At 53.4% G+C, this 26,777-nt stretch overlaps 1 protein-coding gene across 9 annotated transcripts in view; it reads left to right on the forward strand.

Moving 5' to 3' along the window:
- The first annotated feature begins 1,777 nt into the window (after window positions 1-1,777).
- The window catches only part of PPFIA4 (PTPRF interacting protein alpha 4), a 59,149-nt gene continuing 34,149 nt past the window's right edge, over window positions 1,778-26,777 (forward strand). For 7 of the 9 annotated variants that reach the window (XM_033001931.2, XM_033001934.2, XM_033001936.2 and 4 more), the window contains exon 1: window positions 2,486-2,535. The gene's annotated coding sequence lies outside the window, so the exon portion shown is untranslated. Of the gene's footprint in view, window positions 1,798-2,485; window positions 2,536-13,875; window positions 13,896-26,777 lie in introns of those variants that run through there. The other 2 variants (XM_033001932.2, XM_033001933.2) reach the window with 2 other exon arrangements.

Here is a 26,777-nt window from a genome sequence, read left to right on the forward strand (position 1 = left end):
GCCAGTCCTCCCAGTAATGAGGGTCTCTGAGGGAATTGTCCCCCAGTCTTCCCAGTTACAAAGGCCTCTAGGGTAGTTGGCTTCCCAGTCCTCCCAGTAACAGGGACCTCTAAAGTAATTGCCCCCTCACAAGGGCCCCTGGGGGGATTTCCCTCTGGCTAGTCCTCCCAGTAATGAGGACCTCTGGGGTAATGGGGTCCCCAGTCCTCCCGGTAACAGGGGCCTCTGAGGTACTTCCACCACCTGCCAGTCCTCCCAGTAATGAAGGGCTCTGAGGGAATTGCCCCTCGCAGTAACAACTCCTGTGCCCACAGGCCCCTGGAGCACTTTCCCAGCGCCAATGCCTGCATGACCTCCCTCCTGCTCCCCGCCAGTTTGCCTCGAGCCCCTGGCTCGGGTGTCTCCCACCACCCTGGGGTGCCCCTGGCTGAACCCCCTCCTGCCACCCTGCAGACAACTGCCGACCGGTGCCTGGGAGCGCAGCCTGCACCACTGGCTTCCCGGTGCCCCCCCCCACGCCTTCATGGTGGGCAACACCTCCCCTGCGAGTGTGGTGATGGGTGGTTGCCAGCTGTAAACTGTATTTACTGCTTCTTTTGGGGGATAAACTGGGTGATCAGTGCTTGTCAAAGAAGTGATGCCACCTCATGGGGGAGGAATAGCTTAAACAAGGATCCGCAGAGGGAAAGCAGGAGCAGCAGCCCAGAGTCTGACAGTGATTTCGGGGTCTGTGTCCCCCTGAACGCTTGTGCCATGCTGAAATGGGGATTTGGGTGCTGCCAAGAGCAGAAAGTGATTGGGAGTCCCAACAAGTCCTGGGGGTGTCCAAACTGGGAGGTTGGTGGGGTCCCACTCCCTACTGTGGGTTTTATGCAACAGCAGAAGAGCACAAACCCTGTCCCACTCTCCCTCCCTCAACAGGCACCAAACAGCCCCCAGCGTGCTGCATTTTCCACCTGTGCTCCTTTACTACAAGACCACAGGAGTTGATTCGGCTCTTGACAGGCCAGGGCCCCAGCAAGATGCTCTCAGGGCTGTGGCTTCAGCTCTTGCTCCTTTCAGGGGTGAGGTAATGGATGGGGTACAGAGAAGTCCACATTTCTTCTGCTTTCCATGCATGGACAGGATCTAATGGTGTATATAACTTACATTCCTGACCATATATCTTCCTCTCCGCATTTCTTAAAATACATAAAGAGCATTTTATCAGCAAAGAACATATTTGATGATTGAGAAGTCTTTTGATCATCCCAGATAGGAAAGGCCATTTTTTGACAGAAATGCTATTTCTAATTCATCTGTTTTTAAAACAATTGATATGAATTAAGGGGAATGGCAGTTAATACAACCAGATCCTGGTGCTGATGGCTTTACCCACCTCTTCGATACTTGAAAATGTTTTCCTTGGACTATGCTATTCATCATCATTATTTGAGAACATTATCACAGTATTATTTTTTAAAAAATAGAGGCTTGGAAAACTCTGGCACGTGGAAAACAGATGAAATTTTACCAGGATGTGACAAAACATGAAGGCATTTTTTTTCCAAGACTGTCTGGCATTCGTAGCCATCACACTTGCTCCTCCAGCAGGTTGGGGGTATTTACCTGAGACCTCCCTGAAGTCCTCCAGCAAAAGCACCGAGGAATGAGCTCCATGCCCCTGATAAAACCTGGTGAGATGAAGGAGCTGGTGCTGCTCATTGATGATGCCCATGGTCCCACTCAGTCCCAGCTGCATCACCAAGAAGGGCTCCTTGGCAAGGGCTGCCTGAGGATGCTGCTGGCTGTGCAAGGGTAAGAGCAGCATCTCCTGGTTTCAGGGACCCAAATTAATTGCTTATTTGCTAATGACACCTCCCTGTGCTGGGCAGGGTGCTGGGGCAGGTTAGGCCTTCGGCTGCTCCCACTGCAGTTCATGGACATCCTCTGTCTCAAACCCCATTTTAGGGTCCGAGAGACTCTCCCCAGGGAGGGAGCTAAGGGCGATGGTGCAGCCTCGCACATCCACTGCCACCAAAATTAAGAGGGGCGACGCTCCCCATCCCCCCCCAGCTCAGAGCTGCTCCTCGGCAGAGTGAGGAGGAGGGACATAACAGAGTGTGGGGCTCACGCCCTGGCTCCATCTTTGCTCCCCACACGGCGGGGGCCTCCACAGCCCGGGGGGGATGGAGCACCCAGGGCTTGGCTGCCCCACAGCCCGGGTCTGCTCCTGCCTCCCTCCCTCTGGGGCTGGACCCCGGGACAGTCCTGCCCCCACGGGGGCTGCGAAACCCCAGGGGGGTTCCTGTCCCCCAAGAGTGTTCTGTGCCCCTCCCAGGGGGATTCCTGCATTGTCCCCCAAGGAGGTTTCTGCGCTCCTGCTCTGACCCCTCCCGACCCCCTACTCCCTCTGCGGGGCGTGGCCAATGGGGGGCGTGGCCTGTTGGGGCGTGACCAGGCGGGGACGGTGACGCAGTGGGCGGGGTGGGGCGGGGAGCGGGAGGCGGTGGCGGCGGCGGCGGCGGCGGCGGCTTCCAGCGACTTCGGCGGTCGGTGAGTGCGGGCGGGGCCCGGCGGCCCCACGCTGCCCACGGGAGATGCTTCGCCCCCGTGGAGCCGGGCGGAGGATGCTCTGACCCCCACGGCCCTCCCCTGGGGTCGGGCAGGGGATGCTCAGCCTCCCATTCTGCCCAGTCCCCCCCCGCGCTGCGGCTGGGCGCGGGGGGCTCTACCCTTTTTGTCTCCCAACGGGGATGCTCTCTTACCCCTCAAGGGGATGTTCTGATCCTCCCGTGGGGCTGGGTCGGTGGGGCTTTGCTCCCCATTGCCCCCGGGATGAGGCTGGGCTGGGGATGCTCAGCCCCCAGGGAGGGGGTGCCTCAGTCCGGAGGTGCTTTGTCTCCCACCCTGTTACCCCTTGGAAGGGGTGTCCGAGTCAGGGGGGGTGCTGAGCTCCCCCGTTTCCCTTGGGTTGAGTCTGAGCTGGGGGGGCTGTCATCCTCCCCCCCCCATCTGGGTTGTGGGGGGATTTGCTGTCCCCCGACATTACCCTCAGGCCAGGACATCTGAGCCAGGGGGTTGCTCACCCCCCCACTCCACTGGCCCCAGGCCAGCGGGCTGAGCCAGGGCGATGTGCTACCCCATCCCCCTTGGGTGTGGAGGCAGGAGGGGTGAAGGGGTGGGCACATCCACTCCCCCGGAGGCTGCATGGTTGGAGTGGGTGGGGGGCAGCAGTGATTCATGTAACCCAGGAGTGGGGATGGGGATTCTTTGATTTTCAGCTGCTGTTTGCCCCTGGTAGCCCACAGTATGGTCCCAAACTGTCCCTTTGCACCGTTCCTCCTCCTGATGCTTCCACCTTACGCTGAGGAGGAGGGCAGGCATCCTGGTGAGACTGGTCCTATCCTGGCTTTCTGCTCCTCTGATTTCCCAGCTCTGTATCCTCCTGCCTCCCTTAGTACTGTCTCCAGCCCTCGAGCATCCACCCTGTGAGCATCCACCCAGTGCTGAGCTCTGGGCTGTATCAGCCTCAGCGAGCATCTGCCTGGCACTGACCTCTGGGCTGGACCAACTCATGGGGATGCTCCCAAGACAGATGCTTGTGGGGCTGGTTCAGCCCAGAGCTCAGCACCAGGTAAATGTCCACTAAGCTGGTCCAGCTTGGAACTTGGCAGATGCTCACCAAGCTGGTCCAGCCTGGATGTCAGCACTGGGCAGGTGCTCACTGCGCTTGGGGCTGGACCAGCCCGGTGAGCGTCTGGCCAGCTCGGCTAGCTCCAGCTGTGTTCACACTGGTTCCCATCCTCTGTCGGCTGGTGCCTTCTCATCACGGCCATGGCAAGCTGCCTCCAGACACCATGATTTTCTCCTGAATAACACCAGTCTTTAAGGGCTTGTTTATCCCCTAAATTACATCATTATAACAGCAATTGGCTTAGGAAGCTGGGTTTTGTTAAAGCTGTCCAAAACCTTCTGGGAACATCCTGGTTTTGGCCAAGTCAGGGTTGGCAAAGTATTCATTTAAGCTTGTTTGCCACCATCTGCTCATATGCTGGAATGAGGTTCTCCTGGTGCATTTGACACCACTGTGCCACTTCACAAGAAGGAGCTGGTACAGAGGCAAAGTGTGAGCTGGAGTTTGGTACCTGGATGAATGTGCCTGTGTGCTTTGGGAGTTTCTTGGTTGCGGTGCTGCCCAGGTTTAGAGGAGAGGGAAAGTTGATGCCTTTGTAGCTCTGGTGATCTGGGAGTCTCGGGTATCTGTGCTCTTGGGGATGCCACAATGTGCTGCTCCCTGAGTCTCAGGATGGTGCTGGTTGGGAAGCAAGACTGATCATTGGGGACTTCCCTGGAGATTTGTCAGGGACCCACCAGCACAGGTCTCTGGTGCTGTCCTCCCTGGCACCCCAAGGTGCTCAGGTGCATGGCTGACTTCCCAGCTTTGGTGGTTGCTCCTCCCGCATCTCTTTTCCAGGAGACAGACCAGAGGTTATCTGGGACCTATATCACTGTCTGGAGGGTAGGGGGAAGCCCGCAACTGGCAGGCTTCTGAGACACCAGCGGTGGGACTGATGGACGGATCTGGCTTTCCAGGACAGCCAGCTCAGCTGTGGCTTGGCAGATGTGGGATTAAATGACTCGTCTGTCTCTGTGCAGCTTTCTGGCTTTGTGACGAGGGTGAGCGGGTCTTACTCTGCACTGGTGCTCAGTTCAGCTGTGCCTTGGTGCTTGCCAGCAGTTGAAGTGCGGATGCTGGGGGATTGAACCTGCTGGAGAGTTGGGTTTGTGCCTGTCTCAGTTGTCTCAGAAGGTGTCATGAGTAAAAACCACCCTGAAAACCTCCATGTTTGCAACTTTTGAGGGCCCTTTTTGCAAGCCTTGCCCTTTCAGGCAGCTCCCGCTGGGGTGCAGGGGGATTGGGACAGGGACAAGGCAGTGATGGGGTCCCGGTGTGCTGGGTGGGGAGGTTGCAGCCAGGAGTCTGTGCTGGGAAAGAGCCTGGCACCATGTTGGAGGTGGGAGTTTGCACTGAAGTTACAGGGACGCAGCTCTGAAGCCTCAGAGGGTGCTGAACCCAAACCGGGACCCAACTGGAAATGCTTCTGGAGGTCTCCGCTCTCTGGGGACAGGGAGTGACTTTGGTATGAGTGTCCACTGCTAGGGCAGTGCCCTTTCATGTTTTCCAGCAAAGCAGAAAGATACCGGATTCTTCAGCAAACGTTGAAACCTTATTTTATAATTAATCTCCTCCTAAAGAATGCTTTGGTGAGTCTGAGGTTTCCCAGATGGCTCCCAAAAGTGAGATGAGAGGTCTCCGGGCTATTAACTGGAGGGGAAGGATGTTGGATCCATTGCCCAGCTTTTCTTCCCAGAGGTGCTAAATGCAATTACAGATGCTTTCTGTGAAATACCAAGCACCAAGAGTGGGGTTAACGGAGCTTGACGGGCTCTGGTGTGGGCTCCCCAGGTAGGTCCAAGCCCTGGCCAGGCTCCTGAGGGATGTGGTTGGGATTTTTCAGCGCTTAAAGGGCTTCTCTGAGAACAAGCAATGCCAAAAGGCTTGGAGGTGGCTGCACGTGTGGGTGTGCTCACACAAGTTGGCATTTGGGAGGGAGGAAGGGAAAATATCACATGAAACAACTGCAGTGTTGGGGGACAGGTCTGCATTTGGGCCCATCTGGAGCAGAAGTAGTGAAAAATGATTCAAGGCTCTTTGCTAAAAATGTTGTGCTGATATAATTGGATTTTACTTCTGTTTGCACTGTGGTCAGGCAGGTTAAAAACCATGTGGGGACATCGTAAAGCCCTCTGTTTAATTTGCACGGTGAGGATACCCTAAGGAATGAAACGCGTGTTCATGTCTCTTATTTTTGTGCAAAGCTGTGCATGAAGCAGCCCTGCCTGCCCCCAGCCTCAGTGCAGCGATTTCCATCCCACAGCAGGGAGGTGGGGAGATCTTGGAGCTGGGCACCAAACCTTCTCCAAAAGACAGGGCCAAAAGTCACTGGCCAGGAGAGGACTGACCCTGTGTCCTCCAAGTTGCCCTTCCTTTCTTGAATTTCCACCTTGGTGTTTTAAATCAGCTCACAGGATGCTATCTCCAGTGCTGTAATCCTGCAGGACTGACAAGGATGGAATTTATCTGAAATGCAGATTATTTTTTTTCAGCTCCCGGTTTTCAGTTTCTGCCACGCTTCTCTTAGCAAGCATGAGGAGGTACCGGCTGGGTGGCTGCCTTTAATTGCATTTAAAAAAAAAAAAAAAAAAGAAAAAAAAAAGAAAAAAACAAGTGGCAGATGAGAACTCATTTCCCCCATCCTCCTGTCTGTTGCAACTGATTTCCAGGAGAGGGCAGTTCCCAGGGTTTTTTGCTGCGTGATGCCTCTCTCCCCTGCAGCCTCCGAGCCAGCATCAGCTGTGCCGAGCCCTTGCCGCTGCGTGCCGGCAGGTCGTGGAGGCAATGGCACACCAGGAAACGCCAGGGCACGGGCCCAGCTCCTCCGCGGGGACATGAGATGTTGACAGCGTACGGCTGATTTCTTTAAATAGCGAGCGCTGTGCCGCGGGGTTGTGCAGCAGGGAAGGATGCTCTTCCCTCCTGGGCTCTCCATCCAGCCTCTCAGAGGGGAGAGCATCCATCCCCAGGGCAGAATGGCACAACAGGGGAAGGGACCTTCTCCTGAAATTGCTGCCCAACCACCAGGCGCATTGATTTAGAGCTCTTGTTTCCAGCCTTCGTTGGTAGAAATGAATTTTCTCCATAATTACAGATGGGTTTTACCTCCCCAGCTAGCATCGTTTGTGATGCGGCTAATGTGCTGGGACAGAATAAACGCGCTGCTGCAGGGCTGGCGGCAGCGTGGAGCCCTGGGGGGTTTGATAGCCAAGAGGTAGGAGCCGTGCTGCGCTTTGGATGGCTGGAGCCTGGGGAAAGGGGGATGTTTGGCTGCGCTGCCAACCCAACACTTACCTTTCCTGGAGTCTCTTTAGTGCGGTGCCTCCTCAAACCCATCCTCTCCTGCCAAAGCCTGGCCTTTCTGGCTTGCAGAATCAGGAATGGTGTTTATAGCCTTGCTGTGGCATTAACACTGGTGTCATAAACCTGATTTCAGGCTCTGAGTCGTGAATTAAATAGGCTTGGTGGTGGTGCCTACCACTAATCCCCATGCAGAAATTCATGGTGGCAGGGGCTGCAGACAGTGAGAGGAAAGATGGGATTGTACAAAGTTTACAGCCTCCATAATCCAGTTAATCTGCCCTGTAATTCAGTGCCTGGCAGCTGTACTAACTAGATCTTGGCCTCTTTCTAGCATCCCCCCCAAACTGTTTTGCAGGAAGGAGTCAAAAAAGGTCCAGAGGTTATTTTTGGCTGTGGCTGATTTATTCACACACTGATCAGCCAGGAGATGAAGTTATTCTGGTTCCAAACTGTCCCACATAACACGCAAGTACCTTGTGCGAGTGTGATTTCTCCAGGCAAGGTTGCAAGCTGACATTCTCATTTTGGGGAACGAGCTCTTGTAAAGCACCTCGACGTCTCACTGTCCTGCGAGCCCACTGAGAGAGCTCAAATCAGGCCAGAGCCCCACAGCCAGGGGATACAGGCTCTGCATCCTCCTATGCTTCACCCTTAGGGGAGCCCCTTGTCCTTGGGGCGGTGGAAAGCACTGTGCCTTGAAATTGCTGCTCCATCTGTGGGGGCACCCAGCTAGACTGTGGGTCTGCCTGGGTTTGCGGAGTGCAGGGCAGCGTTTCAAGGCTTGTTTGGGCATGGCATCGTTTTGAAGCTTGGGAAGCATTGCGGTGTCTTAACCAGTTTCTCTGCAGGATGAGGTAGCTGTGGTGCTGCTGAGTATTTTCTCCCTGTGTTTGCTTTCCCTGGCATGCTGTGAAGCTGAGCTCCCCACTCTCAGGAAGGGGTGGTGGGAATGGAAGTGTGAGGGTGGCACAGCCAGATCCTGCTTTTCTCATGTGTCTGCACAAGAGATTGTTTCTGTGCAGCTTCCCGGTGTCACCACAGCTGATTTCTGGCCAGGGTTAGTGGGGGTCAGCTGGGGTGGGCATCACTGGGATGTGACACTGCCAGTGCTTTTGCCATCCCATTGTGCCGGTAATGTGTTTCCCACCCTGGCTGAGGATGGCATCACTGTCTGCTGCATCCCCCTGCAGAGGTACTGGTTGCAGCAGAGATCCTGTCCCCGTGTCACCCTCATAGTTGCTGGGGGGCATCAGCGGTGGTGATGTCCAACTGTGGATGAACTGCTGGCATGGGCGAAGGCAGACCCAATCCCCACATCTGCAGCGAGGAGGCAGGCAGGGCTGAGGCCGCATGGCAAAAATAAACAGGGCATTTGGGCCGAGGCGGGCTGGGGGGGATTGCAGGAGGCTTTGTGGGGGCAGAGGAGCTGTGGACCCAAGCCCCTGAAGGACCCGTGGAGGCGTTGAACAAACCAAATGTTGGCTGCTGCTTTGCCACTTGGAAAACCTGGCTGGGCTAGAGAGCAGCTGGGTGGAAGTCCTGGAGATTCCCATCTGCCCGCTAAATGCTGCTGTCCTCACTGCTCGCCAGCACTGCAGCACCTGGACACAGGTGCCCATGAGCTTTGTTGGGACACAGGGGATGGAACAGGGTGTCTAAGGTCACTGTCACCATCCCTTGGAGAGGCACCTCCCCAAACCCTTCCAGGGGCTTGGGGTCTTCAGTCACCATATGCGGAATAATATGGCTTAACTCATTTTAACCCATTAAGTGTTTAATTGGAGCCAGAAGGCTCATCTCTTCTGAGCTGAGCTGTCTTTCCTTTGAGTTCAGATCCGGAAAGGGTTTGTTTTGCTGCTCTTTTTTTGTCTGATCTCCAGATGTGCCACCCAGAGAGCATCTAGTGTTTGATGAAGAGAGAAGACTTCTCTTTCCTCCTCCCCAGCATCAAAACATGGATGATAATCACTCAACTATTGCCAACACTTTGAGGCTGCCATATTAAAAAAAGAGCATTTTTTTCTCCCTTTTGATCATCTGCTTCTAGTTAATTTAGTTACAAGACTTTTGCAGTGGCCATTTTTGGAGATGGCAATCAGAGCATCTCTGCAAGCAGAAATGGCTTTCCTTCTGTGTGTCCTTTGTGTTTACACGTATATAAAGAAATTCTGCCTCTTAAAATGAAGCTGAAATAAGCCCCAGCATTGCTGATCACTGCATGGCTCTTCATGAGTGCCGGTGTCGCTTTCAAATCACACGTCGTCAATAAATCTAATTCTAACTGCCCTGCAGCAAATGGCATCAGCCTGCACTTTGAGATCTCTCCCACACGTATTCCTGCTGCCTAAAAATACCAGCGCTTTAATTCTCAAATGACTTGGCTATTGTACAGCCACCGTTTTTTATTTAAATATTGCTGCATGGCTCAGTGCAGGACATCTGTTACTCTACAAAGGGTGAAATTCTGCTCTCAAGATCTGGTCTCTAAGTAATGCAGCGGCTGTGTCGATCTTTGGGGTAAATGAACATTTATTACTTTCACTCTCTGTGCTGTGAGCTGTGTGAATCAGGGGTGCAACAGTGTTCAGGGAAGCAGGGTCCAGGAGAGGAAACTCATCCCCGATGTGGCATCAAGCAAAATATCCCCAAAACTCTAGCTTTCACTAAAGAGATGGACCCTCACCAGAGAAAATGCCATAGTGGCTGGTGGCCTTCCAGGGGGAGGGCTGGCCATGTGTGCTGGCAGTGGCCAGCAAGGGCTGTTCCCAACTCAGGACAGGGCGTGGGAAAGGCACTTCCAAAATCCCTTACAACCCATCACTGGAGCCCTCTAAACCCTTGAGCTGTCCCTGCGGCGAGGAGAGCGGAGGTGAATGGGCCTGTCTGGCCAGCATCACCCACGAGAATGCTGTGTCCAAATCACTGCGTGCTTAAGGGGCTGTCAAAAACACGGTGTACTGCACTTCAACCCTGTTAACCCTCCGTGTGTGTGTCCCAGATGTCTATTCCATCCTCTTTGCAGTCAATATATAATTTACATTTACATATCTGGCTTTGAGGTGTGGACTACAGGGAAGGGAACTGGCTGCTTTGGTTTGAGCAGCTGGGTCTCTCTTTAATGGGTGAATGCAGAGGGCATAGCTGGTGTTCTCATTTCATACAGGGCACTGGGCAGACTGGTGTGTAACTCCGAAACAAGCAGGCTTTTTCCTCCAGCAGATTTCAGCCACTTGACCTTATTGGCTTGCTGGCAAGGCAGGGAGAGCTCACCACTTGGTCTACAAATGAAGCCAAGGGCTAATGTCACATGCTGTGATCTCAGGGTGAAGTAGCAAACTAGCTTAGTGGCTTTGTGGCACGGACTGGGGGATTTTGGAGCAGTGATGGGTGTGCCAACTGAAGTTCAGCATAGCTGAGAGGTGCTGAGGCTATAAAACATGAGCGGTGCTCTAAATGGATATGTTTCTTTAGAAGATTGTAGATTGAAGATATTTGGATTTTCCTCTCTCCATCTCCCTGTGATAAACCCTTACTGCTGCTGGTGGAGTTTGTTTCTGAGCTGTAAATGCAGCCTGGAGCAGTGGGTGAGCACAGGCTCGAGGCACACACAGCTGATGGGGTTGACTGGTAGCTAGGAGTCCTACACCCTGCTGCAATATGGTTAAGCCATGGGTGCAATCATTGATAATTCCCTCAGTCTTGCAGAAAAAAAAAAAAGTATATTTTGGAGGCTGAAAAAGCAAGGAAACCAGCTACCAACCCTGCATAGCTGTCAGACACTGGCCGCTTGGTTTCCTCCTCTCTCCACTGCAAGCAGGAGGAAATCCAACCACCGGAGATGCCAGGGAGGTGCTGCCACTGCCCCGGGGTGGGGATGAGTGTTGTGCCCATCAGGAAGAGCCACCCTGGTCTGTCAGGCCAAGATGTGGCAGGTCCTCCATCACTCAGTGCCTGGACTTTCTCCTTCCAAGGACTCTTGGCGCCACGTGGGCTGACCTGGTATGCCTCAAAATGCCCAAAACTTGTGGCAGAGAAGGAAGCAGAAGGATCTGCCTATGCTGCTGCCTTCACCTTGAGCTTTTTTCCCCCTCTTTCCTTCCGTGCAGGAGTGTACACAAGGAGGGTGACTGCATAGTTGCTGGTGAGCTGGAGGTTTGCCTGAGTCTGTTCTACCGAAAGTGTGACGTTTTGCAGGACTTATCCCCAAAGGACCGGGAGCTGCTTATGAGCACCCAGGGTAGGCAGTCTCTGGGGCAGCTGGACTCCTTTTGCTCCTCTCCACCCCAGCTGGCGTGGATCAAGGCTGATCCACTGTGAGGCAGCTGGCAAGTGCACTTGGTGGTACCCAAAGCTTTTGTAAATCTGTGAGGACTCATGGCCACAGGACAGGCGCTAATAACACCAATAACCAGAGCAGGTTGGCTGGAGAGAGCTAGTCCTGACTGGTGGTGGTGGGAGGATGCTGCTAAGGAGAAGGCGATGGGTGGCCGCTGTGGTGGCTTTATTGCCTCCGTGTCTTCCTGGGTTCAGAACAGTCCAGCCTCTGCACAGCCACAGCTCCCAGCTCCTTGCTGGCCTTGACCTTGCTCTGGCAAGGAGATGCATGCAGTTTGGCTCTTGCTTCTTGTTTTTTTCCAAAAAGCGAATATTGTCAGAATCAGAGCAGCTCTGGCCATCCTGTGTGCACATTAGTGTGGAGCCAAAGCAAGGCTCAGCACGTGTGTGGGGGTACATGCACGTTGGGATCTCTGCTGGGTTCAGAGTGATGTTATCTGCAAATGCAGTTCACAGACAGCTGGGGAAGCAGTGGAGAGAGATGCCAAGAGGGGAGGCTGCTGTGAGGAATCTGAGTCGCTCCTGCCTGCAAAATTCACACTGCTGCAATTGTGGCAGATTGGCTGGGGACGACCAGCTCGTCTTTGCACTGAGAGCAGGAAAGGGGCTTTGTGTCAGCATTGGAAGAGCAGGAGCAGTGGGACTTCAGCTCCCAGGCTGGGATGGAGCTGCCTTTGCTCTGGAGCAGGAGCCACCACGCTGCTTCATGACACTGATACAGCCCAGACACTCCTCTCCCCGGCCGCCACTGGCCACGCTTGCTTAACATGGTCACCGGCTGCTGCCAGCTACAACTGGTGGCTGTGGCTCAGCACCTCTGAAGGTGGGATGGTCCCTGGGGGGGTGAGGGGCATGGGTGTCCCCTCACAGGGTTATGCTCACGAGGATGCCGAAGGGATTGCTCAATCTGCTTTTTCGCTCAGGATTCTGGCAGCTGGGTTCCCGGCCATGCTGATGGTGCAGCAAGTACTCTGAGAAAGCAAGGTAGCACCCATGCTCCTCTCCTCAGGCAGTCAGAGCAGGGACCCTGTGACATTGTACAGCAACACTGTGGCTGGGGAGTGGCAGGAGAGCAGGATGAGGGCCTTTGTAAAGGATGCTTCAAAATACAGAAGCATTCAACCACGGCTCCTCGGGGACCCGCTGGTCTGCGGCGGGGTGAGGCTACCCTGGGCCTGCTGTCTCCTACAACTGCTCTTGCCTTCCTTGACAGCATGGCCTCTCAACACCCCAAATTTTTCGCAGGTTACCCCAGGCACACCTCCAGAAGTCATCTCACCACTGTAGTCACCAGGGTGGCTTCTGAGGGCGAGCGGAGCCATTCTCAGGTGCTTGGTCCTCATCCTGCTTGTTCTCCAGCTGTTTGACTTCCCCCCATCATATCCCTGTTACCATCAGTCAGTACTTCTATCTAGGTGAAGGCTTTTTAATAACATCTGACTTTTCAGCTGGTTTTGACTCATTTCCTTTCTTCTGCTTCAATTTTCTTCATCTTTTTCACACCTAGGAAGCCTTTCTTTGTCCTCAGCCAGAGGGGAGATGTCTGTTATTGCCTCTGTTATCATATTCCAGGAGGTTTGATCAGGTTAATAAAAATTCTCTCTTTCTCTTGTGTGTTGCTTCCACTCCCATCTTCTTTAGCCCAGTTTCTTAAGGAAATGAAACTAAAGGGCTTGTGTCATCATGGCCTTTTCTCTCTCCCCACTTGCTCTCAAATGTATCGGCCTCCCTTAGTAAATCTGAGGGGGTGGAGAGCTCAAAATGCTCAGGGGCTTGTGATGGCTGGCAGGGAGGACAGAGCCAGGTGATGCCCCAGAAGGCAAGGGTCTGGTGGTTGTGCAGCAGGCTGGGGCCCATCGCCCAGAGAACAGGGCTGCGAATCCCACCGTGAACACGAGGGGAGCCAGGGCTGTATCCCCAAGACCCTTAGCTGGGATAACAGGCTGCATTGCCTGGCTATTTTTGCTGCCCAGCTGCTTTTCTTGTGTTCAGGAAGGGAGCCAGAGGAGGGGACTTGTGCTAGCCTCGCAAATGGGGTGTTAGCCTGGGTTTCCAGAAACCTGGGCTGTGGTTTCTGCCGCAGACTCGCGCGTGGCTGTGCTCGAGGGCTCTTCCTGCAGCAGCAGGAGCTGCAGCTGGTTTAAGCTAATCTGTTGGAGTGTGAACTGCAGTGACAAGAGGAGCCAGCGGAGATTTTCCTCTGCTGTCCGTGATACAGCAGGGAGAGGCGGTAGAGCTTTTCCAGTGGCTGCTGCAAAATATGATTCCCTGGTAGTAACGTGGGGATTGTAGCAAGGGAAATGTTAGGGGTCCTGGGAGAAGCACATTGTGGAGTTTGTAGTTCAAGTGCAACAGTGGAAAAGGACCACAGTGCTTCCTGGTGTGTCCTTGGAGCTCACTGCCATTTGCAACGAAGGATGGGGTACCTTATGAACATGTCTTATCCTTTCACAGCCTAGCTTGGGGAGAGAGATTGTGCCAGCCTGGGGAAGGAGGGTTTGCTGAAGCCCTGCAGCGTGGAGATGCTCTGCCCAGGTCTTGCAGTGGTGGAGCAACCTCTCTGCTTGGCAATTTAGCCAGGGACTTTGCTTTTCTGCAGGTGAGTTTCTGTTCGTTGGCGCCAAATCGTGTTGTAGAGCTGCACTCTGAAGGTTTCACCCTCACTGTGCCATGTCCTTCACTTTGCATGTACGTCTGGTATTTCTTTTCAGCGACTCGTTCTGCTGTTGTCTCTTCAGCTCTTGTTCTGCAGGCCTGGAGCCTTGCTGAACCTCAGCATGGCCCCTGCCTAGTCCCACTGCCGGAGAAGACTGGGCTTGCCATCGGGAGCCAAGCTGATGTCTGGTCCCACCAGGCACCTGCCTTCCCTCTCTCATGGTCCTTCCCCTGACGTGGGGGCTTGCTGGGTGGCACTAACCTTGCAGAGAGCACAAGGGCCCTTGTAGCCTAGCAATGAGCGGGGTCCTCACCAGGTCTCCATGGGCTCCCTTCTCCTAGGGGGTCCCCAAAACATGTGATCCCATTAGAGGGGACACACAGCAGTGGCTCTGTGTCCCAGCTCATGGTGCATCCCTTTCACCTTGCTTGGCCTCTCCACCTACTTGTGGTCTGCTGGGTAAGAAGGCTTGGTGGTGGGAAGACGAGACCAGTCTGGATGCCACCATGGTCATGGATGATGCAGATGTTTGGGGTGTATTTTGGAGCTAGGTTTCTGAGACATGGATAAAGGTAGAAGAAGGGCTTAGCAGTGACTCCTGCTCAGGAGCTGGGTGCTTGTGTGGTTTCTCTCTCCAGGAAGGGTTTCGGTTTTCCTTTGTTCTCTTCAGCCTCTCTTTTGATGGCGGTGAGATGGGCTCTGTAATTGAGGAGATCCCAGCTGAATAATCCACTGAGGAAGCTGCTAATTTGAAGACATGTCTGTAATAATTAAATCATTATCTGGAGGGAAGTAGAGAACAGATACCAGAACGGGGCTAATTAAAATCCAAACCCAGGATGACTTGGGCTCTGGGCCAGAGCACAGCATAGTCTGTTGGGGATGTCTTCATGTGTAATTGCTTTTCAGAACATCAATCCCACCAGAAAACCCATCTGTTCCCACTCACGAGACCAAGACTGACCCAGAAACCCTCTTGTCTTGTCCTGTCCCATGTTCCCCAGAGCAGACACAGCTAGAGGATGGCCATACACTTTGCAAAGGGCAGAGGAGACATTGACACCCAGTCTGGGAGGGTATTCAGTTCTTGGGAACTAGATTCCTCCATATCTCTGGAAGATTTGGTCTTTATCTTCTTTCAGCCCTCAGGCTTGGCCAATGCTCTTTGGAAATCTCTTGAGATCTCGGAGAAAGGTGGGATCATGTCTATGCCTGCTCAATGGGTGGAAGGATTTGGACCTACAAAGGTGCCACAGGGACCCAGTGCCTGGGAGGAAGGCAGCTTTGGCTGTAGGGAGAGATGAGTCTTGTTCAGGTTGACTCCACATCTGAGGCGGGAACACCTTGGGAGAGGTTTTGTGTGCTGCACCACTGGTAGGGATGCAGTGTATTGCTGGATATGAACCCAGCCCTTGAGTTATCCTGAGGGGTAAGCTCCAAGCAGATCCAGGTAGGTGGAAGTGGCTCTGCTGAGCTGAAACACGGTGACTGGCAGGTGTGATTGTGATGTTGGAGGGCAGAAAGGATCTTTGGATGGCACTTCATGCTATGCCATGACAATGGCAGATCTGCAGATCTACAGGGTGGGTGTTAACATGCATACCCAGAGGTGCCCATGAATGCTCTGCCTGAGGCTAGTCAAGCCCAAAGTCCACCACATCCTTCAGCAGGGCCAAGCCCTTGGCAAAGTGCGATGCATCAAAATCTCACCTCCCATTTTCAGGATGCTGGGTCCAGGGTAAATTCAGTCCTTTTGAGTTCCTGCACTGGGCGGATTTCTGCATCAAGGAGGTGTTGCTGCTTTGTCTGCATAGACTGAAGGTCCTAATGTGGGTGGTAGCAAGGTGAAACCCAGCAGCAAGCATGGCTTCAGACAAGCTGGCCTTGAATCATTGTATTTCAGCAGGGAAAGGCTTGCAGCAGGCCCCTTCCAAAATTGGTTAAGGTAAATTTGTGCATTTACCTAGTGGAGACGAGGTCAGGGAGCTCTTGTCTATCAGGTGTGAATGTCCTGAGCATTGCTCCACGAATGCCCCCGTATCGGCACAGCAGGTAAAGGTCGCCTCAGGTGGGCTGGTGGCTGCAGGCAGCATCTGAGCTTGGGAAGGGGGGAGGAAGGCATGGCATGGGAAGCCGGGCATGGAGCCACTTCTGCTCGAGTGAGCATCCCACCAACTCCTGACACATGTTATTTTTTTTTTTCCCCTACATTGCCCTGGAGGGACTGCAGCATTGCAGCAGCACAGTGCTGGAACTGCGACAGTGACGTGGTGCATCTCGGGGACAGGCTGCTTTGGGCTGAACCATCCCTAAGCCAGTGCTGGTGGAGCTGGGTTCTGCTTGCTCTAACGTCTGCAGGAGCAGGGCAGTGTAGGATACCCAGGGTCCAAAACTGTGTCATAAAGAAGCCAGAAATTTAAAGCTGTCTGTGAAAACAGTCACTGAACCTTCTAGAAAATGTTGGCTCGGCTGCTGTGCTTGAGTTGTGTGTGGAGAGGGACTCCCAACCCTGTGTGCATCCTGTTGGCCTGTGAGCTTTAATATGCTGCTTGCTTTTAACAGAGAGTGAGCACAGCATTGTCATCTCAGGCAGCAGATGTGTTGCCAATGCATTGGGTCATCCCCTTCCCTTCATTCCCCCTCCAGGGATTTTAAGGTTTCCTGGCCACCACGTTTTTGAGTACCCACAGGAGCACTGCTCAGAGGGACCAGGGTGGAAACCACCACACCTTCGGCTCTTTCAGCCAGTCAGGCACCAATGTAATTACCTACATTTGATATCTATAAAAGCCTGCTAAGCTACGAATGCAATTCCCCCCTCTCCTGGTGCTGTCTCACATGGATTGGCCAAATCCTGCTCTCATCTCCTCCTGGGGTGGTTCAGGGGATCATCCCTGGGGCCGGTGTTTGGCCACGGGGCCACTTGCCACAGCTCAGTGTGTGCAGGAGTTTCTCGAAGCGCTGGAGTAGGGGGGCGTGTTGCAAAGTGCTGTGTCAAGGGGCTTTGTGCCGATGGGTGTTAAGGGGGTGGATGCTTCTTGAACACCCTTTGAGGGTGATGGATGGAAACACAGGCCAGGCTCGATGATGACATGGTTGGGGCCACCACCTCTGTAGTCTTCTTGGGTGAGCTGGGCATGGCCGTGGGACCTTGCAGGAGGCACACTGGGGACAAGGGCACAAGCTTCTGGGGCCCTCAGTGCCGGGCATGGGGCTTTGCCCGGGGTGTACTGGGTGCTGCCAGCAAGGACACAGAGCTCACTGCATTAGCTTAGCTCCACAGAGCTGACATTTTAAGAGGGGACGAGTTGGAAATTGAGCTGAACTAATGCCCAGTGCTGCTTTTTGTGACGATAAATGCTCAAGTGAGAGCTCTGCTGACACACAGAAGAGCTGCCACCCCACTGCAAACCACAACACTTCTCATGCTTTCTGGAGCAATTTTGTGTTAGTTCCCTCAGTTCCTTAGCCTGGGCTGCGGGAGGTGGCCTTTCTGTCCCATAAGCCATGGGGGTCACTGGCTGGGGTGCGGGGATGCTAATTAATGAAGAGACAGGGGAGGGAAGGGGCTGGTGGAGCTGGGTGAAGCCCTCAGGGGCTCGGCTCAAAGCTCCCTGCAGGGTGCAATGCAGCTTGTGACATTCACAAAAAGCTTGATTTATTCTTCCTGATCTTTTCCAGTACTTGGGATCTCTGGAGGGAACTGGACTTACATATCCCTTATATCTTCCTTGTGAACTGTAGGAGCAATGAGCTCCAGATGGGAGTTTTTTCCATGGTAGGGTATTTTTGAGGTGCTCTCTGTGGTTTCTCTGATGGGTTAAACTAATTCTAGCATTCTCCTAAAGGGGAATGACTTGGATTTTCCTTCTCAACTCAGTTCTCAAAGCACAGCATCTCCAGGACATCTGCCTTCCTGGTGCAGTGAGCTGGAAACATGGTCCTCTGTTTCACGGTGTTTGGGGATGTGCAGGGGCAGAGTAACCACCAAAAACTCCTTCTTACATGAAACAAGGCTAAAAGTGCAAAATAAATGCAGGAGAAGCTTTCCTGCAGTGCTGTCTGGAGGCTGGCACTTGGCGATTTCCTGCTGCTGTGGCTGGAGACTGTGTGGGGTGAGCTTCATCTGTGGGCTCGTTTTGCATAATGCAGAGTTTGGGTTGAAGATGTGGACTTGCTCGATGCAGGGTAGACAGAAGCAGACAGGGCTCTAATGTCTGTGCCTTGCCCCCGGCTCCCTTTTAAAAGTCACTGGCCTCAGATGTCCCCTCATGGCTGCTTCTGCCATGCCATGCCATCTCCTGTCACTTGCCATGAGCCGCAGGGATGAGATGCTGGGAGCTGAGACCAGGCTGCCTGGGCCCACGCGGGCACCAGCGCCGTGGGAGCAGCAGCAGGGTTATTCTAGCCTGGGCTGGGGGTGGGTGGGGGCCATGCTGCAGTTTGTCTCCATCTCTGCCTGCTCCTTACTGGGACCAGTCCTGTTTTCTGCGCTTCTCTGTTGGCTTCATCCACCCCTTACAAACCATATGGGGGGACAGCCAAGATGCCAAAGGACCATGACTCGTCCAGGGAAGGTTGTGGTTATTCCTGGCATGAGGATGCTCAGAAGGAAGAGAAGGTTTCAACCAGGTGGAGATTTAACCCCATGATTCTGCCTTGTCCTACATGGAGCTGAGCAACCACAGCTCTGAGTTCCCATCTAGCCACGTGTCCCAGTAGGGGTGGGGATCCATGGAGTATCTCTGGGGTTTTTTTCCCGCAGATCTTGCAGAGCTCTCCTGGTACTGGATCTGGCGCAGTCATCCTCAGAGCCTGACTGCACAGAGCTGAGAATCACACTGGTATCTCACTCCCCACCAAGGCATGCCAGCAGCTGGGCAAAAACTGGTTAGTAATTAGCTGTGCCATCAGCAAAGGGATTAAATAACTTGCTAAAGTTACTTGGCACAAGGAAGGGAAAGCAGAAGGAATGAATACAAGGGTGAATCCTCCCACACCTCTTGAGTTACCAAAACCATCCGAGTTGCCGCTGGTTGGGGTCACCCAATGCCCAAGCCAAGATATCACTGCTCTTCTTGAATAGGTAGGAATAAAATGCCCCGTGTTTCAGGGGGATGGAGGAAAGCAATGTCCTGATGCATCTGGGGAGCCCCTGACTTGTCTGCAGGTGGGGGCACGAGGAAGGCTTGGGGTGCAGGTCTCTGCTTGTGTGCTAAAGGGGTTGATGGTGAATTGCTGAGCTCTGCAGGCCACCCCATGGTGTGGGTTGTGCTCCAGGACCATTGCTTTTCCCTTTCAGATAGTGTTGGCTGTGAAATCTCCTCGCATGTGATGCAGGGACATGTTTCCAAGTCTGCCATAGTCCAAACTGGAGCCAGCAGCCCTAGGCTTTTCCCTGGTCTGTCCTCTGTGGCTTTGAATACTCTCTAATACTTCCCAAATTTCATATTAAAACCCAGTCTGCCTCTTCTGGCTCTCCAGATTGCCTCCCTCTGCTCCTCCTCAACACCACTTAAAATTTGTGGTCCAGTGTAGTGACAGTGGCAAAATGCTTAAGATGTGTCTGAGTAGGGCAGGGAGTGGGGTGTTGCTCTGGACCCCGGGGAGCTCACTGAGCCATTTTTCCCTTTCCACTGTTCATGGAGTTGGTGGCCAAATTTTACAATGGGAGATGGGCAGATGTGCAGCAGATGTGTGGGAGTGATTATTATTGCTGAGGGTTGTTGCACAGAGGGCTGTGCTTAGGGTGCACGGTCCTGGGTGTAGAAGAGATGTGAGTGAGCTGGGCAACACAGTGGAAACCCTGGAATTTGGGCAGACAAGGTGTGCAAGCTGCTTAGGGCAAGCGACCTCTGCGTTAGGATGCACATGGTGTTTGCCAGGGGGTTTCATTGCAAGCAGCAGCCTCCCATGTGCCCTGGGCTAGGTGCAGAAGCCCGAGCTGCGTGCTGCAGCGTGGGTACCAGGGCCTGGGTGGGTGAAGAGGCACCTCTGCATCTTTCTGCAGGGCTTGGTTTCAGCAGCCCCCTTTCGTGTTGGTGACTCTTCCCCCGTCGCCGAATAAATTAGCACCAGCAAGTGCTCATAGTGTGTGACTAAAGCAGGGCAGGGGCTGGTTTGGCAGCGAGGAGGAGGGCCCCCGGCTCTGGGCCGTCAGGCTCCCAGATGAAATAACTCCTCATCAAAAGTGTCATGGGGGTGGGAGGGACGTACCCATGGCAAAACCTCAAGTGAAATCATGGAAAATCACCAGCCATCCCTCTGAGTCTCAGCAATGATGGTGAAGTTATACCCTGCTAGTGGGGAAACTGAGGCACAAAGCCTCGCTTTCCCAAATGTGAGGGGACATCTGCAGTGATGCCACCTCTGACAAGTGCATGATTTTCACCCCATGGTTGTAGACTGCTTCTCTGTGCCTCGTTCCTTCTCTGCATCCACCTTGGGCTGGAAACCAACCTGATTGCTGGGAACCCAGTGCTCACCTTCACTTGCAGATTCATCTAGGGGCTGGTTTACCTCAACACGCTGCTTCTAGAAGAGCCATGGCGATTGCATTTCCCTCTGCAGCTTCTTTAAACTAACCTCGAATGAAGCACAAGTCAAAAGCTTTGTCCTAACAGAGCAAAGGATGTAGGGTTTGGTTGCAAAGTTATAGAAAAAAAGGATGAAACAGCCACGTGCGTGCACAGGGACAGTGAGCAGACCAGCTATTGAAAAAGGAAATTATTGTAACCAGAATTGTGGCTTTTTTGTGCCAGGTTGGTTGTTGTTAATGCCCCTCCTTGTCTCTGTGGATGGATCTAAGTGCAGACCACATCCCAGAAGAGGGATGTGAGCTGTGTCATGCATCAGGCACATCCTTCTCTTCCCTTCCAGGGGGTCCAGTTCGCAGCACAAAGTAGTTTCCCAACCACTCACCCATTGAAGGAATCAGTATTTCTCCAGCATTGCCAGCAGTCCTGTCATTTCAGTGATGCTGCCAGGTTTTTGTGGAAATCTGCTACAAAACATTATCGGTGCAGGTGACTGCAGTGGGACTGTGGTGACAGGATTTGCGGGATTTGATTTACATTTCTAAGGGTTTGGGGTAACCCCTTCTGCCTGCTGGGGCAGGTCTGCAGCAGGGTGAAATCCAGCTCATGGGCTGGTTACAGTGACCATATTCCCTTGTTTCACCTGCACGCTTGCTGGTCTCCCACGTGAGCTCCTGGCCACACTGGGGTCCTCATGGGTTTAACAGCAACTTCAGACATGTCGTCCTCTCTCCCCTCGGTCATGTTTTTGGCTGTTGCAAACCCAGAAATGAAGTTTGAAGGTGAGCCTGGGCTTGCTGAGTTTCTTGGCCAGGCTTTGGAATCCCACTTGTCAGAGGGATCATCCAGCTTGGAGCCCCGCCAAGGCTCATTCACGTCTTGTCAGCTCAACCCAAAGTGCAAAGGCAGGAGGTTTGCGTGTTGGTGTGTCTTTACCCCAACAGTCCCTTCCCATGCCAGGTTCCTCCTTGCAATAAACTGAGATTGCACCTTTCTCTGGGGTCAGCTGAGGACACGTAGCCCATTTTCCATCAGGGAAACTGAGTCAGGAACCATAACACAGCCGATACAACACTCTCCAAGGGATGACATGGTCCTGTAAATTGGTGCACGTGACTGAGTTTAGGTGCCAACCCCTGTTAGGTGTGTTCACCGTCCTCTGCACTCTGCGCCCCGTATCCGTGCCGGAGGACCCGGCAGAGATTTCGGCTCATGGTCTGACGAGCTTTTTGTTGCAGAACAATTGGGTTTCTGCACAATGGAGAGGAGCAGGTGGCTTTCTGAAAATACCCACTGGAAGTTGTGTGTAATGCCTCCCCTCCCACTGGGAACTATAAATATCACTTGAATACTAACACTTACTTCTCCCTGCAAAGAAACAGCCAGATCTGGACATTTTTCCTCCTGATTTCTCCTCGGGCTTAGTGGCTTGGAGCAAGCAAGGGCTAAGGATGGGAATTGCTTTTTGGTTTTGGAGCAAGTCTGTGGGGCAGAAGCATGCTCATTAAGGTAAGATACTGGGAGTAGCTGGTTTTTATTGCTTGCAGTGTCCCCTGTCCCCATGCTTTAGGGGCAGCCGCTGCTTCCCTGCCACCTCGGAGACAGGTCCAAAACCTGGACGTGCTGCCCAAAAGTCCTGTCTTGCCAGGGTTGCACCTTCAGCAAGGAACAGGTTGGACATTGTCCCCTAGGGAGCAAAAGACACGTTGCTGCAGGTGTGGGGACCCCAGGTGACTTCCCAGGCCTGGACAGGACAGGAGGCACGGCTACATTTTTTCTCAGGTCTCAATCACATCCATAGCACAGATCTCCACAGCGGTGACTCTCCCCTAGTATGTGAATCTAACCCTTTGCTGCTAAAAATTGGCACCTTATTTCTATCCAGAATGCCTCATTTCCCTTATTATCCCTGGGTGTCCTGGCCATGGGCTGTCCTTGGCATCAGCCGGGTACCATCTGTGCGGTACCCTGCCATCCGAGGGGCTGCGTTAGGGAATGCGGAGGCACCATCACCATCTGGGCCCCGTGGTAAATTGGATCTTCCTTGTCCTTCTCAGGGGACTGGAGGTCCCCAGAGGCCACAGTGCATCCCGGGAGTAAATGTAAGGACTCGAGAGAGATGCTGGGATGAGGCTGTATCTGCCAATTGGTTTTCTTATTGAAATGCAGCTTTTTTTCCCCATGAATTACCCAGGATGGAGAAGCCAGGGTGCTTGAGCTTGCAGACAGGGCTGCTCAGGTCCAGGCTCATAAAACTGTAAGAAACCTGTGGAGTATATAGATGGGGGTCAGCGCCCGAGTACGGGGATAGAAGGAGGAAAGGAAGGATGGAGAGGGGCCCTTGGGGTCTGTGGGGTTGCAGAGAGGGATGCGAATTGCTACTGGTACACGTGGAGCTCAGCTGGCCATCTCCAGTGCAGACAAGCCCCATCCAGACACCACGGCATGAGCAGCATCTCTCCTGTGGTCTCAGGGCAGAAATGCCTTGGGAGGTGAAATCTCAGCCCGTGGCCCACATGAGCATGTGGCAAAGGCACCTCTGAAACTTGCTGTGGGTGAAGATTTCCATTTCTAGACTATGCACTTAAAATGGCAATTTCCACTGTTGAGCCAGGGCACTTCAGCATCCTCTTTGTCTTGTGCACAGGAATAATCTCCATTTTATCAGCCTCTAATTCCACATCTCCCACCAAGGGTAAAATGGAAAGTGGGCTCTGTGGGTTGGTGGAGATGTTGAGGATGTTCCTGCTCTGCCATCTGCAAGCTGTCTGACAGCAAAGTGGGTCAGGACTAACCTTCCCCGGGGCAGACTAGGGTTGTGGGGGGGATCAGTGGCTCAACATGTCCTGGCTGCTCCAAAGTGGTGTCTGACTTCAATGAGGGTGGGAAGGACTTATGCTGGGACATGTCTCCATCTGCGGGAACAGTGATTGGGATGAGCTCCCTGGAAATGTCAGGAGATAACACTTTTTCAGCCTGTCCATGTAATCATGTTTAACTGAGCATCACAAGGAGAGGGTGAGAAAAGAAGTCCTGCAAGGAAAAACCAACAGAAACAGGTCATCACCCTCCTTCTTCCTCCCGGGTCTGGCTGGGAAGGGGCCAGCACCGGGTGCTGGGACCCCGTCCTCAGCCGGTTCAGCAGAGAGGAAGCTGTCCTCAGGCCGGTGAGCTGCAGGCAACGGGTACTGGTGTGGGCTCTGCCACCCTGACTGCGCTGCTCTTTTGAGGCCAGGTTGGGCAGCTGACAAGGATTTTCTGGGAGCGGAAAAGATCAAACTGACATTTTTATGGGATGATCAATCACTGCGAGCTTGTTGCCTCCAAGGTGTGCGTTAAAACCCTCTTTGCCAGCTGCCTGCTGTGGTGATGATCTTGCTGACAGAGCCACGGAGGTTTTTTCCTTTCTCTTGTCAGGGCTGAGATAAGAGTGAAGCTGTTCAAAGAAAATAAACACAAGCCTGTCTTTGCCTCAGTGCACAGGCAGTTTTGTGTGTGGATAATATTGGGTGTGCTTCTCGCCCTGGTAGAAAAGGGAAAGTCAGGATGCTCCCTGGGAGCGAGCATCCTACAGGCAGCTTGACTTGCTTAGAGTCAAGACAGAGACAACATAGAGTCGTGCTGAGCAAATAATCAGCTCAAGGGCAAAAAAAACCCTCTCTGCTCTCCATCAGCTGCTCCATGTCCGGGCACCATTGTTGCAAACCGGCCTCTCCAAGTGGGCAGCCTGTGACTGTGCTGTTTTCCATCCCAAAGAGTGGGGAAAGCATCATTTTTTGGGGGGGGAAGGGATAGTAAAGCAAACACGTTTTCACTGGCAACAAACCTGCTTCCAGCAAGTCTGTGCCTGGCAGCCCCACGGGACTAAAAATACCCAGCAAAGGGCTAGAGCTGTGCAGTGTCTGTTTTCTCAGCTCACCAGCTGTCTCCTCGCATCCTCACTCCTCTACCCAGTGATTACCCCAACAGTTAAGGCCCTCTAAACCCAGGGAGTAGCATTTATGTAGTTTTACCAGATACAGTTGAAAGGTTGAGATTCACAGACAGCATTTCGCTGCTAATTGTGAGCAATCTCAGACCCCTCCGACATTCCGTGCCGAAGAGCTGCTTTCGGTTTGCCCTCACTGCTGCTAAAGTCACTGGCAAAGCGTGTGATGTGTTTGGGCTGTCGTCCACACTGACATCCCCAGGGTCCTTAAAAGTGACTGGTTGGATGTGCGGGTCTGCCTAAGAAATGCTGAACTTCACTATGCAGGGATGGCATCTTGTGTATACACCCGCCAGCTGGGCTCGCAGGGGAAGAGGTGCGTGGGAATCAGTGATTTTCTGTTGCTTTTGGAGAATGGAGAAAATCCCAAGGTTTGAGGTGGCATAGAAACGAGGGGATAACTAGGGGAGCTGACCCTGGGCAGGAGCTTCGTGCACAAGTGTCCCTGCACATGCCTGCACCCATGCACATTCCTACTCATGTGCACGTTCCTGCATGCATGGATGTTGCTGTATGTGTGCATGTCCCTGCGTGTGCGCGCACCCCTGCACACTCACCCATGCTTGTTGCTCACTGAACACGCTTCCCGCTCTGAAAGACTTGAAGACAAGCAGGTATCAAACCTAGCCTGGGCCTGGCTTCCTCACTTGGCATCACAAATAAAACCTTTTCAATCGCCCTGCCCCTGGATGGTGGTCCTTCCTGTTAGCTGGGCAACTCCTGGGGCTTGTGGTTTTGCTGTTGCTTTGTTTTTGCAGTGAAAGCTGCTGTGGTTGAATCCAGAAACAAGCGTTCCCAAGTCCATGGGAGAGTTGCCCAGTGGTTGTTGGCGGGACGGCTCTGCAACAGAGGTGCTAGAGGCAGCTCAGTGTCCGGCTGTAGAAGTTATGGATGTGGACGGTGACTCCTCAGTGCGGGGAATTTTCCACTCTTGGAGCCTGCCGTGGTTTCAGCCAGGAGATGGGCACACATGGCTGAATTGTTTCCAGAGCCACTCGCAGAGGTGGCAGAGCATCAGCCCGGATTTACCTGCCAGAGACCTGCTGGCAGAGGGATGCTCACGGTGCAGCAGTGTCACGGGGAGCGCAGAGAGCCCTGAAAGCCCTGGGCTGACTGCCCACCACCTGCCTGGGGACTTTGGGCCAAGATGAGGGGCACTTTGGCTGCTCTTTGTGGTGGTGGGAAGTCTCATCCCTGCTTGTAGTGCTTCTCCAGCTGCAGAGGGCTGTAGCAGCTCTCCCTGCCTTATGCTATTGTGTGTATCCTCCACAGCACCCATGCCTGGTGGCCTGGGATGCAAGGGGAGAATGTGACCACCCTCCAGTGAAAACATCCCCCAAGCCCTGGAGGAACTTCAAGTCATGTTGTCTTGGGCGAACAGTTTTATTCTGTATCACATCTTTGCTGTGCATGCTCAGGAGGACAGAGCACAGATGCTTTTGGGGACCAGTGAGATGAGATGAGTCTGTCCTGGCGTGGAATATCCTGGACCAGCATCTGTGCCGTGCAAGGTCTCTGTGATCCTGTTATCACCCTGCTCAGGCTGAGGCGTCAGGCTGTGCTTATCACCCCATCTCCCTTCACAAACACAGCAGATATAACAGAATATAACTGTGTATAGGAGCAGGTTGCAGTGATGCAAAGAAGCACACGGGCTTACCAAAACCTGCTCAACTGTGGGGGAAGCAAAAAGAAAATTATCCCTGGGGTGATGCGTGGGGTAAATCTGTGCCTCCTCCTGCACCGTATGGGTCCAGCCCCTTGGATTACCTCCGCAGGGTACAGGGAGCCGCCACGGCTCCACTGGGACTGGCATCTGCAGAATCTCCTCATGGTAAGAGAGTCTCTCCCTTGCAGCTGGGATAAATTTCCATCCCATCATCACTCCCGTCAGATTAATGTCTTCACCATTCCCTGCAGCATTTCCCCTCCCTGAGTGCCTGCAGGGCTTTTCCCCCTGTGCCTTGATTGATATCTCTCAATTCACCTGCTAATTCATCCAATGCCTCGCCAGCAGCAGACGTGGGGATGCAGCCACATGTCTGATTTTTGCCATCGATGTCATGCTCATGGGGCTGTCTGGCTTTCCATGGCATGAACGTGCTTTCTCCATGCTCATCCCACAAGCAGAGGCACAGCAGTGAAATGGTGCATGAAAGTCACCTCATTTGGGTTTTGCACCCAAATTAATAGGGCTTAGCCCTGGGGTAAGGTTGATTTCTGCTGTTCTTGGCCCTGAGGCTCCCTGGAGCCTTGGACATCTGCCCTCTGGAAAGGCTGGCAGCATGGCCACGCTCATTT

Source organism: Tyto alba, unplaced genomic scaffold (assembly GCF_018691265.1).
Source record: "Tyto alba isolate M040663 unplaced genomic scaffold, T.alba_DEE_v4.0 Super-Scaffold_30, whole genome shotgun sequence".
In the NCBI taxonomy this organism is placed as follows: domain Eukaryota; kingdom Metazoa; phylum Chordata; class Aves; order Strigiformes; family Tytonidae; genus Tyto; species Tyto alba.